The sequence below is a fragment of the Camellia sinensis genome, chromosome 10, assembly GCF_055761805.1.
Source record: "Camellia sinensis isolate YWXY chromosome 10, ASM5576180v1, whole genome shotgun sequence".
Classification (NCBI taxonomy): domain Eukaryota; kingdom Viridiplantae; phylum Streptophyta; class Magnoliopsida; order Ericales; family Theaceae; genus Camellia; species Camellia sinensis.
Window position 1 is genome coordinate 54,690,252 of NC_138970.1, and position 14,182 is coordinate 54,704,433.

Consider the following 14,182-nt stretch of genomic DNA (forward strand, 5'->3'; position numbering starts at 1 on the left):
AGAGGGCAATTCGGCGAATGGCTACTCAGTTCATCATCTGCGAGGGTAAATTGTACAAACGGGGCCATCTTGGGATGCATAAACTGTGTGTTGATGCTGAAGAGTCGAAGCGCCTGATGGAGGCTGTAGACACCCCATTTTTGACCGTCCTCAAGACTTGGACATCACCGCTTGAACACTTGGTGATCATCCATGTTCGTGTTCGTCTTGAGTTCCCGGAGGCCTCGGCTACGCACCTTGCCTCAGGATCTCTCGACTCGACCGTTTGGTGTTTGGTTTTGCACCAAACACTTGTGTTTTTGCTTTGGAGGGCAGAGAATGGCTTTTGAGACATCCCCACACTCCACCGGCCATGGCTTGAGGCCACCGGCTGTGTTCTGTTGCCATCGGCCAAATGTGATGGCCGGCTGGCCAATTTGACTGCCGGTCGGCCACTTTGATGGCCGGCCGGCCAAGTGTGGTTTTCAACAGATATTTCTGTAGATAGCTGGCAGCTATCATTCTTGGCCATACCCCAACCCATACCTGGACGTGGGTGTTCTAAGGAGCTGAGATTGATACATATCTATATCAATCAAGCTCTCTCAAAAAGAGAAAAGAAGAGGACAAGAGGAAGGAAGAGAGACAACTTGGAGCAAAACAAATCTCTCTCTATATTTTCTGCCTCTCTCTCTAAGGTTTAGGGCTTGTTTGTGCTCAAAAGTGCATTTTCTTTGCACTTTTGCATACAAACACCTAGTTCTCTACTCCCTTTATTGAGCTGAGGTCCTTGGAGGTGATTCTTGGGGTGATTTGAAGCCCTTTTTGGTCCAAAAATTGCTGATTTGCTGCTGTGCTTCATGGGTAAGACTTTTGTCCCTTTTTATCCCTTTTTTGTGAAGCTTTTTAGCCTATCTTGCATCCGTTTTTGAGCTTAGCATATAACATATAAAAGTTCTATTTTTGAGTGCTCTAAATAGTTTGTTAATGATGTTTTAAGCTTTGGGGTTGTTTGACCCCTCTTAAGGCTTGTTTGGCCCTTGTTTTGTGCCATTTCGGTTGAGCTCCGGGATCATTGTGTTTGGCCCTCCTCACCACTGAAATCTTGAGAAATTTCAGTGATGAGGATGGTGCCTTGAGGTCCTAAGAAGGAGAGGGAGTGTGCTTAAAGGTTGCTTGTTTGATGTTCAAGTGTTAGCCCATTTGCATGCATGTGCATGTGTGTATTGGTTATCATTTCCATAGTATTGGCCATTATTTTAGGCTTGTTTAAGGGCTGCCTAATTTAGTTCAAGTCCACCCTTTGACATGTTGTTGCATGTTGAAATAATGTTGCACTTGGGCTGCTTAAAGAAATGTGAATTTTGGTTGGATGAAGTTATTTTCTTAGGGCATGCGATCAACAAGGAAGGAATTTCAGTGGACCCACAGAAAATAGAGGCAGTTGTGAATTGGCCTAAACCGACAAATGTAACAGAGGTCCGCAGTTTCATGGGCTTAGCTGGGTACTACAGGTGGTTTGTGAAAGATTTTTCAAAAATAGTTGTGCCTCTTACCCAACTGACACGCAAAGGGCAACCATTTGAATGGAATGACGAAAGAGAATCTGTCTTTCATGAACTAAAAAGGAGACTGACCACTGCACCAGTATTGACATTGCCCACAGGTACGGAAAACTTTGTAATTTTTAGTGATGCAACTTATAAAGGTTTGGGTTGTGTGTTAATGCAGAATGGGTGAGTAATTACTTATGCCTCTCGACAGTTGAGACCACATGTGAAAAACTACCCAACACATGATTTAGAATTGGCCGCAGTTGTTTTTGCTTTGAAAATCTGGCGGCATTATTGGTATAGTGCGAAGTGTGAAGTTTACACAGATCAGAAGAGTCTGAAATACTTCTTTACACAGAAGGAGTTGAACATGCGACAAAGGAGATGGCTTGAATTGATAAAGACTATGACCTTGAGATTTAGTATCACCCCGAGAAAGCCAATACTGTTCCTGATGCCTTAAGCAGAAAGTCGATGGGGAGTATGGCTTGTTTGCTCGCACAAACAAAAAGAGGATGAATTCCTCAAGAAAGTGACCAATGAATTTGAGATAAGTCCAAAAGCAGAGTTTAGTGTTGAAAATGAAGTGCTAAAGTTTCAAAACCGAATGTGTGTCCCAAATATTCCGAAGTTAACGAAAAGAGTTCTAGATGAAGCTCACAAGTCAGTATTTGCTATGCATAACAAAATGTATCGGGATTTGAAACAAAGCTATTGGTGGCCTAAAATGAAAAAAGAAATTGCAGAGTATGTGTCCAAATGTCTTCAATGTCAGCAAGTAAAAGCTGAACATCAGAAATCGGGTGGTCTACTTCAACCCCTCCTTATTCCTGAATGGAAGTGGGAACATGTGACTATGGATTTTGTTGTTGGTCTACCTCAGACTCCTCGAGGTATGGATTCTATTTGGGTTGTAGTTGATAGACTGACTAAATCTGCACATTTTCTACTTGTTAGAACTACATTTGATGCTTATAGACTGGCTACTATATATGTTGATGAGATTGTCCGTTTACACAGAGTTCCAGTATCTATCGTGTCGGATAGAGATCCGAAATTTGTATCTAGATTGTGGAAGAGTTTGCAGAAAGCTATGGGGATAGAACTGAGGTTTAGTACTGCGTTCCATCCACAGATAGACGGGTAATCAAAACGGACAATACAGACTTTGGAAGATATGCTAAGGATGTGTGCCTTGGATTTTCAAGGAGTTAGGAAGATTATTTGCCACTAGTAGAGTTTGCGTACAATAACAGCTTCCACTCTAGTATCGGCATGGCATCGTACGAGGCTTTGTATGGTAGAAGGTGTAGGTCACCAATTCGTTGGACAGAAGTCGGGGATAGAGCTTTACTAGGGCCTGAAATTGTGCAAGACACTTCTGAGAAGATCAAAATAATCCAACAGAGGCTCAAAACAGCTTAGGACCGACAAAAGAATTATCCAGACGTTTGAAGAAGAACTCTTGAGTATGAGGTTGGTGACCATGTGTTCATCTGTGTGACTCCGATGAAAGGCCAAGTCAGGTTTAGAAAGAAGGGTAAGTTGTCGCCACGTTACATTGGGTCGTTTCAAATTCTAGAAAGACTTGGCCCAGTTGCTTATAGAGTTGCTTTGCCACCGGGATTCGAGAAAATCCATAATGTGTTTCATGTGTCAATGCTAAGGGGTTATCTTCGAGACCCATTTCACGTGATTGATTATCACCGAGTAGCCCTTGATGAGAATATGGAATACGCGGAATGGCCGGAGCGAATCATTGACTGGCAAGTAAAATAGTTGAGAAGCAAGTCCATCCTGATGGTGAAAGTGTAATGGAAAGAACACTATGGGACAGATGCCACAAGAGAAAAATAGGATGAAATGCGACTACGCTATCCACATTTGTTTCCCGACGAACGTAAAATAAGTTTGGAGGACCAAACTTCCTAAAGGGGGGAAGACTGTGATAACCCTACTCCGTATTATGCTAATTAATCTTAATTGTGATTGTGATTGTGTGTTTAACATGATTTTGAGTGCCATTTATATAAATATTTGTGGTTTTGAATTTCTATCTGTTCACCGTAGGAATATCTGTTCAACTTGCTGTTATAAACTGAAAATTGAAGGCCTTGTCGGCCACAGAAACTGAAATTGACTACGTCGTTGTGATTGGCGTAATTTTTAGAGCCTACGGTGAAATTTAATTGAAATTTGATTCGGATCAGATTAATTAGATTAAATTGATGATATAGTGCTCAATTATTTAATATTGATAAATGTGATTAGAGGAGCTTATATAAAGGGCCAATCTATCCTCTCATTTCGTTGTTTGGAGGTCAACATCTGAAAATTATACTCTAGAGAGGGGCCAGATTTAGAGAGAGAGGGAGCTCAAGATAGAAGCTTGACTAAGGAACTTGGTGATCTTGAAGCTACACTCAAGAATTAACCATAAATTTGGAAGATTAAAGCTTTTAGGTGAGTAATCAACTGTTAATTCATGAGTTTGAGTTGTGATTTTGTGAATTGAAGATTAAATGGGGAGCTAGATCATGAATTGAGTTGATTAAGTTGAGATTGAAGTCCATGTGTGCATGCATGTAGAGAATTGCTATGAAATTACATAATCTAGCATGTAAAATGTGAATTATGAATGATTGAGCATTGAAGCATACATGCAAGCATGGTTTTGTTGAGTTTCATGGTTATAAGCATCATTGGTGCTATTTGAAATGGAATTGGGGTCAAAGACTAACATGCATGTTGAAGTTGATAGAGATATGAATTTGGTATGAAGTTTGGATGCATGAGTTTTGATTATACAAAGGAAGTGTTCAATAATTTGAGAATGTGACCATGATTTTGAGCAATTGGCCTCGTATTACTTGTATACTCATGATATATAAGGTATTTGCATGTTTTGAACCAAAATTATGAGTTTTGGCCCATTGGAGGTCGAGTTTGAACTTGAAGAACACTTCTGGAAAACCCAGAATTCGGCATGTCCGCTCGAGCGGGGAAAGCACTGCTCGAGCGTGAAATGCAAGCTCCCAGAACTTTTGCAGACATGGATGTTTGCTCGAGCGGGGAGATTCACACTCGAGCGGGGAGCCATGTGGTGTGACCTTCAGCTCGAGCATACAAATTCACGCTCGAGCATAAAAATGAGGCAACCAGTATTTTTGCAGACCCACGGGGTCCGCTCGAGCGGGGGAAACCACGCTCGAGCTGGGAACCCTGTTTCAAAAATTTTGTAGAAGTGTTATGTGTTTCATTTTTCGTTATCTTTCACTTCTAGGTACTCTTAGGCATGCATTGAGCATTATGAATGAATTAAAAGAATAACAAAGAAGCCTAAGAGGAACGTATGAATTAAGAATGGACTGAATTGATTGTGACCCATATGTATTATGTACTGTGTAGGGTCGAGCTCCAGGGTGAATCCGTCGGCAGATCACTGTGAGTAATATCTTAATAAAGATGTCTGAAGTATGTTATTTGTCCAATTGCTTACTTTCACATAGGTCTTGTAAGTTTATTACATTGAATTGAGGATACAATTGATTGGACCGAAGGCCGTTTGACACGGATGATTGGGCTAAAGGCTGTCTGACACGAATGATAGTCTAGTTTGATACGAATGGTAGTCTGACACGAATGATAGTCAGACATATGAATGAATGGGCCAAAGGCTGTATGACATGGATGAATGGGCCAGAGGCCGTATGACTTGAATGAATGGGCCAAAGGCCGTATGACATGAATGAATGGGCCAGAGGCCGTATGACATGAATGAATGGGCCTGTGGCCATTTGACACGAATGATTGGGCCAAAGGCCGTCGGACAAGAACGGTTGGGCCAAAGGCCGTCGGGTGTGAGTTAATTGGACCCGAGGCCGTTTGACATGTCTGGAACTTTAGTCGAGTGATACATTAAATAGAAACATGAATTGGGCCTATGGCCGTCTGATGTAACTGTTTCAAAGATTGTTCATGTATCTTCCTTATTTGATATTATTCACTGGGCTTTCGCTCACGCTTATTCATGTCTATATAAGTGAGCCAGGGAACGTCCAAAACTAGCCCCAATGAAATATGTGAGAAACAGTCAAGATTTTGAAGAGTCAGTGCAACGTCTCACGCACGAGACTTGTTTTCGCCTCTTTTTCTCTTTTGTTACAGTTTTGTTATGTTGGCGAAAACCTTGGATTACTTTTGTATATAAACTTTGGGTTTGACTGACTTAGACTTGAGTGATCCTGTATGTACAGTTTATACGTTAACTTCCCTTTTGATGTGACTTATTAACGAATACTTATGTGAAATGTTATGATGTGCATGTAAGCACAGCTCGATGGACAAAAGTTTTAAGTTGCTTCCTTTTTGGCCCCTGTACTCTTATAAGTTATGTCTAAAATGGTTTGAGGCCGTAGGTAATCCCTTGATTACTGGCCGGTTATGTCCTTAACCCATTGGGGCGGGTTCGGGTCATGACAGTATGTATGTACTGTGCCACTCCTCGTCATCTCAAAACATCAAAGGAGAGGCACCATTGAATCCAAAACCATCAATCAAGCATTCACAATGCATGATGGCCAAAGATCCAACTTGTACACATTCAATAAATGCACAACAAACAAGACTCTAAGACCACTACCTTATCATGGATAATCAAAAGCAATGGAGACAAAGGGGATTGGCTCATTTTCATCACTTTGAGTATTAAATGGACCAATCTACCTTGTGTTCAATATAACGTCCTATTGAACACAATGCAATGCAACTCAGAACATGTTTATCTTGGCCATGTTTTACTTGATTCAATTCTTGTTTACACATTTTAAGCTACCAAACCATCCCTTAATTGATTTGTCCAAATGTGAAAGTCCTCTAATGAGGGGAAGGTCAATCAAAAGAATGGCTTAAAGCATGGGAGAGACCATGCCTTTGACTAGGAGGAACCCTCAAAAGAGGGTTAAAGCCATTTAAGCATCAGCCTCAATCCCAAGCATTAAATACAACCTCAAGACTAACCAATCCTCAAAACAAATGAAAAGATGAAGAAGTGAGGGCGGTGGCAGAAATTCAGTACTAAAGTGGCATGAAACACAAGACTCTAACATGCAAAGAACACATGTACAACATGTTAAAGGCCAAAAGCATGGAAACCAATGAAGAACACAACACTAGAGACATGCAATACAACGCTCAAAAGGGACCAATAGTCCAAAACAATCCTAAAACACCCTAAATTGAGTTCTAAAACATGCTTGAAATAAGCCAAGAATAGCTATATTAAAAGGCCAAAACAATAGCACATGCTAGGCAATTTAGCACAATTGCACTACAAGCATATAAAGCAAAGCTCATGTGATCAAACCAACTCAAAGGAGAGCTTAATCAGGCCAAATCAGTGACCTAAACATGCTGAGATGGCAGCCTAGAAAGCAAGAAAATCATGTATTGGCTCATAAACGAGGCACAAAGTACACCTCTCAAAAGCAATGAAAGAGTGGAATATGTGAGGGTGTGACAAGGCTACATGCACTGAAATCATGTATGAAATGATGCTACGGCATGCAAACATCACAAGAAAAACATGCTAGAGGCCTTGAAACTCAAAGCTAGTCAAGGCATTTACACTACAACCATGCATAACAAGTCTCATATGGCCAAGACCATTCAAAAGAAAGTCAAAGCCTGCTAAATCAGTGGCAAAAACATACTGAAGTAGAGCTAACACAAGCTAGGATGATAGGCTAAAACATGAAGCATGCTAGGCCAACAAGCATGATTGCACTACAAGTACCAAAAGCAAGCAAGAAGTGACCCAACCAGCCAAAATCAGAGTTAAAGCATGTCAAAACAAAGCCAAAAACAAGCTTGAACTAAGTCACAAAAGAGTAGAAAAGCATGCTCAAGTATGAGGCCATCAACACAAGCAAACAAGATACAAGGAGAGGGGATCACCCCCTCCTATTTTGAGCCTCAAAACCAACTTTCTACCACTGAAATTCCTCTGAGTTTCAGTGGTTAGAAGGCCAAGAAAAGGTTATTACAAAAGCTTAGAAAGCTGGCTCAAAAGGCTTTACAAGCCAAAGAGCAAAGAGAGGGAACTACCCCCTAACCACACAAGGCTTAAACCACCATGTTAAGACCTTAAAAATAGAACCTTTTAGTGGCTAAAACCAGCTTCAAAGTAGCATACAAAGGTGGCCAAGCAATGAACTAGAACAAAGCTTAAAAGAGGTAGGTTCTTACCCTTGAAGCACAGCAACAAATCAGCAAACTTCTAAGCCAAAACCACTCCAAGGAGCTCAAACAAGGCCTCTAAGATCCTCACCACTAAGATGAAGGTGTTTGGCTAAGGGTGCTAGTGCAAAGGTGAAGAGAAAACACACTTTCAAGCAGAAAATATAGAGAGAGAGTATTATAGAGAGAGAATGAGGGAGATATAGCTCGGCTCAAACTTTATAACCCTTTGCATGCATATAGATGAGCTCTATATATAGAAGATACAAAGACTTCTTGAAGAGATCCAGCCATCCACGTGGGTACAGATGTGCTCATCTATGCAAACAACTGTCAAAATATCTGCAAAAATATCTACTAAAGCATTTATGGCCGGCAATGCCTCATTGATTGCCGGTAGAGCCTATAAGTGGCCGGCAAGGAGAAGCCCATGGCTGGCAAACCATCAAGGACATCAACCTGCAAAGACCAACACATGGTCCAAATATGAGACAAAATAGAAATAGGGTTTGGAAAGAGCAAACCTGGCGCGTTCTGTCGCGGAATTCGAGTGCTCGACGAGCAATCAAACTTGTCACTGGATGTACCTGCAAGAACATCCAAGTCTTGAGGACGGTCAAAAATGGGGTGCCTACAGCTTCCCGATGTAAGTTTTTGAAACCCGAGAGTCGGGGCAAAGTGTTAGCCTCTTAGTTGGGGGTACTTGTAAGCCATGCGTGTAGTAATTGTCTCTTTACCATCATGCTTGATTCTAATTGTTGTTGCTATGGAAGCGTAAATGTCGCATTCTGAAGTTACTATAAGAGTAAAGGATGTGATTAGGTGATGGTCGGTATTCACCAGTTATTTGTTGAGAAGATAAATTGGTAAGTGATTGTTAGCCCTTGAAAACCTTCATGACATTTCGATGTTAACTAAAACCCTTGGAGTGAGATTTCCAGACTTGTTTTGGGAAAATGTTTACAAAATAAATGGGTTTTGCTTCAAGTTTATGACATGAATCTTTTGTTGGAAAACGTTATGAATTAAGTGAATTTTGAGAAAATGTATAAACGAGGACAAGAGTTTCCGTTTAAGATGATATAAACAATTTTCGTTGAAACTAGTTTATGTGCGCTTTTGTTACCTTGTGTGGATGATAAGTTGCATAGTAAATATATTGTAATTGGCCGAACGACAAGGTATGATTGTGGTAATCTGTGTTTTTTGCACAATTGTTATTCCTATTGATTAACATTTGTGAAAGTATTATGTTGATGTGGTTGTGGCATCACCATGTGGGTGATGGGCATTATTGGGTGACGATGTAGGCTCACAGGTTGTTATGTGGGAATGGAATTGGAAACAAAGGAAATTTGAGTCTTGCTTGAAAGGCAAAAAATGTATTTTGGCATGTGATTGGTGTGTACCTTGAACACCTTTGAGAAGATGTTTTATATGTAAAGAAAATATTTTTTCCAGGAATTGAGAAAAAGATGAAAATTTTTCTTTTGGGATTGAGTTGTTAATTGTTGTGCCGTTATGGTTGAGATGGTGTAACCACTTTAATTGTATTGCTAAATCTTGAATTTTGTATGCTTGGTTATGGGAATTGATTGGAGTTGTAAGGGCTTGTTAGGCCGGGGTCTTGCCTTGGGTCGAGTTTGTTGTAACCTTTTCCTTTTGAATGAGGTAACCAAGGATCTTGTAGTGAAAACCTTGTTTCCTTCTCGTTGGGGTGTTAAGCATTGGGGAGCATTTGGGCTTGTGGTGGTGGATGCCCTGGGGTGCGCATTGTTGCTGTGGTTCTTGTTCTCTTAATCCCTTTCTTTGTGCCCTGTTGATTTGGGTGTCCTTAGCGTTCCTAGAGTTAGGAAAGTTTTCCAAGTTTGGTTATAGCCGGGAGTTGGTGTTGTGCTTCCTTGGTTAGTTGGGAAGTCTTCTTTGGTACCGTGTCTCCTTCTGGAAGTGTTAGTTTTATTTCGGCATTGATTAAATTTCGGGGACGAAATTTCCTAAGGTGGGGAGGTTATGATGACCGGTTCGAAAAGCCGTTCTGTTTCTTTTGGGTTGTGCAGGGTAAGTAATTGTTGTTGGAATTTCTCTCTTTAATACTTTCAACTGTGGTTGTTTTGAATTGAAGTTTTCACTCATCCCAGAGGCTGCGAGGTTAGCTCCGGGGTGTCGAGAATGAAGCTGAGAAATTTTCTGGGCTGGGGGCTAGGGCCGCACATGCATGAGAAAGGCCGCATGTGCGGGGGGCCAGGCCGCATGTGCGGGAAGTTGGAAGGAGAGGTAGTGAGCACACTGCTTAAATGGTAGGTGAGGTGCGGGGATAGGAGCTGCACGTGCAGGAGGCCGCTCCGCACGTGCGGGCGTGGGCACCTCACGTGCGACCAAGCGCATTTTCAGCTTTGTTTTTTATGCTTTTCAGTTATATTTTGCACTTTTTGGCCCTTTTTCCTCCATGTCAAATTATATCACTCTCTCTCCACGATATTTCTCTCATCTCTCTCTACCCAAACCCTCAAAGTTTTGTATTTTGTTTTGATCCCAAGAATCCGTAGAGATTTTGATACTAGTTCCTTATACCAAAGTGATGAGCGTGTCGAGGGCTTCATCTTGACCGGTGGAGATCGTATTTCGACGAGGTCGATTTTTGGGCTCTTTCTCCTCTTCTCTCTTGAGGTAGGGATTTCCTTGATTTTCTACAATGCTTCACCTATAGATAGACATGTGGTATGTTCATATTGCATGAAAACCTTATTGTATTGGATTTCTTTTGAAAATCATGAGTGGGGCATTCAAGATGGGTTGTGTGAGGTTGTATATTGGGAGTTTATTGTTGTTGGATTAATTTTGAGTAGTAGTTTAGCTTGTTTATGTAAAGAGGGAAGTGAAGCCCTAATCTTTTAATTAAATTGCTCATTGTCAAAAGGGGTTTTTATTGTGGGTTAAGCACGCTATGAAATTAGAGATTTAAATAATGAAATTAACATGTTATGAATTAAGGATTTCATTATTGACTTGGCAATAACTTGTGATTAAACCGGGTTTCTCATAAATTTTGGTATTTAACTTAAGTTGTGTTGATTTTAGTTAAGTCAAACAAATTGATAAGTTGTTAATTGATAAAAGGGAATTAAATTATGAGATTTGAATGTTGTGGTGTTATATTGCCGTTATGTGGGAAGTGAGTAAATATTAACCTTGTTAGTTATGATTGAATCATTTATCTAAAATGAAAGAATGTGAGTTGGTCATACTCCCTTATGAAAAGAAAATAAATGAATTGAGGCAAAAGGTGGAGAAGATTAATGTAGAAGGAAAAGACAATTGATTTCGCAATGAAAGAATGAAATGCTAGCATTGTGCGAGTTTCGGAAATTAACTTGGGATTGAATCACAAATATTTAATTTCATTATTGTTGTAATTGGATCTAAAGTTTCATGTGAATTATTGTTATTCGTGCGTAAGTTGAATACATGTTACTTAGAGGTTTTGTTCATGGTCATCGGTGGAGGATGACATTGTAAATGTGAAAGGGTTGTGTGTCTGCAGTACACTTGAATTGTCTATGAATGTTGTATAACGAGATGGCTGGAAAAATGTGTAATGCGCTGAGAATCAGAGGTACCATTACCTTCCAGCTAGCGCCTAGAGAAATTGGATGCGCTGAAAATCAGGGGTACCATTACCTTCCAGCTAGCACCTGGAGAATTGGCAGAGGTACCATTCCCTTCCAGTTGGTGTCTGGTAAAATGGCATTACGTTGTAGAGAGATGTATCATTGGCTTACCGTGCTTCAGGCAGGTAGAGCAGAGATCATTTATTATTGTTGTCTCGGTTTGACTGTGTGTGTCTTGTGCTAGAATGAGTATGATTTTTGTAAGGTTGAATTGTTTAAATGTTGTGTAGATTATTTCATGTAGATTTGGACGTGCTAGAGAGTAGTTGTGGGAGTTTCCTATCTTGTATTATTTTGTTAATGGTATCTCGTTGAATTTCGAGTTTAAGGTTAAAAATGTGATGAACGTGTGGAGACGGACCTTGTTGTATATTGGGTATAAATAACGGGAGGAAAGTCGGATTGGGTGAACATGCTTTCAAAAGAAATAAAATAGATAGTATGTGGTGTTTGTCACAAATGGAAAATATGGTTATTGGGTAATAATTGTGTAAATGGGAAATGGGTAATGAAAGCGGAACTTGGTGCTGTTCAATGAACTGAATGTTGTTGAGAAAAATATTTATGTAAGTATACTTTGATTATAAAATGTCACATTATTTATATGGTATGAGACTAGCATTCATGATCATAGCTATCTATAAGTTGTAATTGTTGAGGATCATGTTGAGATCCCTACTGGACTATATGTTCATCCCACGTTGTTAATCTTTTTCAGGTGATTATCAAGATGTGCTACAAGATCACGGATCTTCCTTATTTGTTGGCCATTGGGCCTCTATATGTGTAGGCAGAATGCCATTGATGTAAAGGGTTAAACCTTTCCTCTTGATTTGAATGATGTAAGCCTACGGGCAATTTATTTAGATATAAATTCATGTTGCATTCGTTTTATATTAGCATGAGAGAACTCTTCCTTATGTTTTCTTTATAAATACGAGGAGCTTCTGTATGCTATCTCTGAAATTGAATCTTTAATAATGGTTTTGGTAATGGAATCCGAGTTTAAAAAAAAAAAAAAAAAAAAAAAAAACACCCTTAAATCCCAAATTTCACACCAATCATTGGAATTAACAACTCCTTATCTCCTTATTTACACGAAATGGACAGGGATATCAAGCAAAAAAGGTAGAGCTTCGCCTCCTTGGTTATTTTATTTGATACACTAAGGCACTATTCACTAGTTTCATACTTTTTTTCAGTACTAATTTTGTTGATTTCTTATATGCTCATTTTTGTCCTATTTGTGGGAATGATGCAATATATCATATATCATTAAAAAAAAATTAAAAAAGAAGCTAAAGTAATTGGTTCCAGTTTTTAGAATTCACTTTTTGAAGGAAAAAAAATTTCATTTCCGTAATATTTTTTTTTTCACTGAATTTTTTTTTAATTTTTAGATGTACCTAACATAAATACACTTAAAAAGTATAATATTTGTAAAATTATTTTTAAAAAAATCACTAAATACCAAAAATACACAAATTTTTTAAAATATTTTTTCATAAATATTTTACTATTTAAATACATCTAAGTAAGATGCATATAAAAAAGTACAAAAAAAAGTTGCTTAAAATTTTAAAAACATTCACTTCAAAACAAAAAAATAGAAAAAATAAAAAAAATTAATTTAAAAAAAAATTGATTTCAAAACATTAAAACCAAACACACTGATTATTATTTAAATGTATTTTGAAAAGTGACTCGTTAAAAATTAAAAGTAAATTTTTACTTATTAGTTTCACTAATTGTCATTAGATATGCACTTTAAGAAAGATTTTGTTGCCCCACTTAAAGTATCCTCTCCCACGACTGAATAAATAAATAAATGTCAAATTCCGACGCATAATCCAATAAGAAATGCTACAACATTTTTTTTTTTGTAGCACTTGTACCCTTTTTAAAACTTTTGAGAAGTGTATTTGAACCCTTTATTTTATTTTGCGGATCTTTGGTGTTGTTATGGGTTGGTTTTGGAGGAGTATAATCCGATTTAAACTTGTTGAGTTTGGTTGTTCGCACTTATTCTTGTCAAAAGTTCCTTGGAGACTTAGAAATTCTATTCTAGGGTCGACACCAGCCTTCCTAAGGGTCGATCCTTACCTGTTGGTAAATTTCTGGAAGTGTTGCTCGAAGATAGGGTAGATACCAGACTAGGAGAGGGTCGACCCTTTTATGAATGTGTGTTGGTTGTTGGAAGATAGGGTTGACCCCCTCCTGTCTTAGGGTCGACCTGTGATAACCCTTTTCCGTATTATGCTAATGGGTCCTTATTATGAATTTGATTATGTGACTGATATGATTTTGTGTACCAATTATGTGAATATATGTGGTTTTGAATTTCTATCTGTTCATCGTAGGAATATCTATTTGATTATCTGCTTTCGAAATAAAATTGAAGGCCTTATCGGCCATCGAAACCAAAATTGATTGCGCCATTGTGATTGGCATAATTTTTAGAGCCTACGGTGAAATTTAATTGAAAAATTGACTCAGACCAGATTAAGTTGATTAAATTGGCGAATTAGTGCCCAATTATTTCTTATTAGTAAATTGTGGCTAGTGGGAATTTATGTAAAAAGGCATTATACACTCAATTTCCTCATTTTATCTTCATTTGGGCTGATCAACTCTCTCTAGAAGGCCGACTGTTAGAGAGAGAAAGGGAAAGACTTGTGCAATTTTTGGCTCAAGCTTGGGGGGTTGAAGATTTAACTCAAGAATTGACTAGAGCTTGGGTGTTTG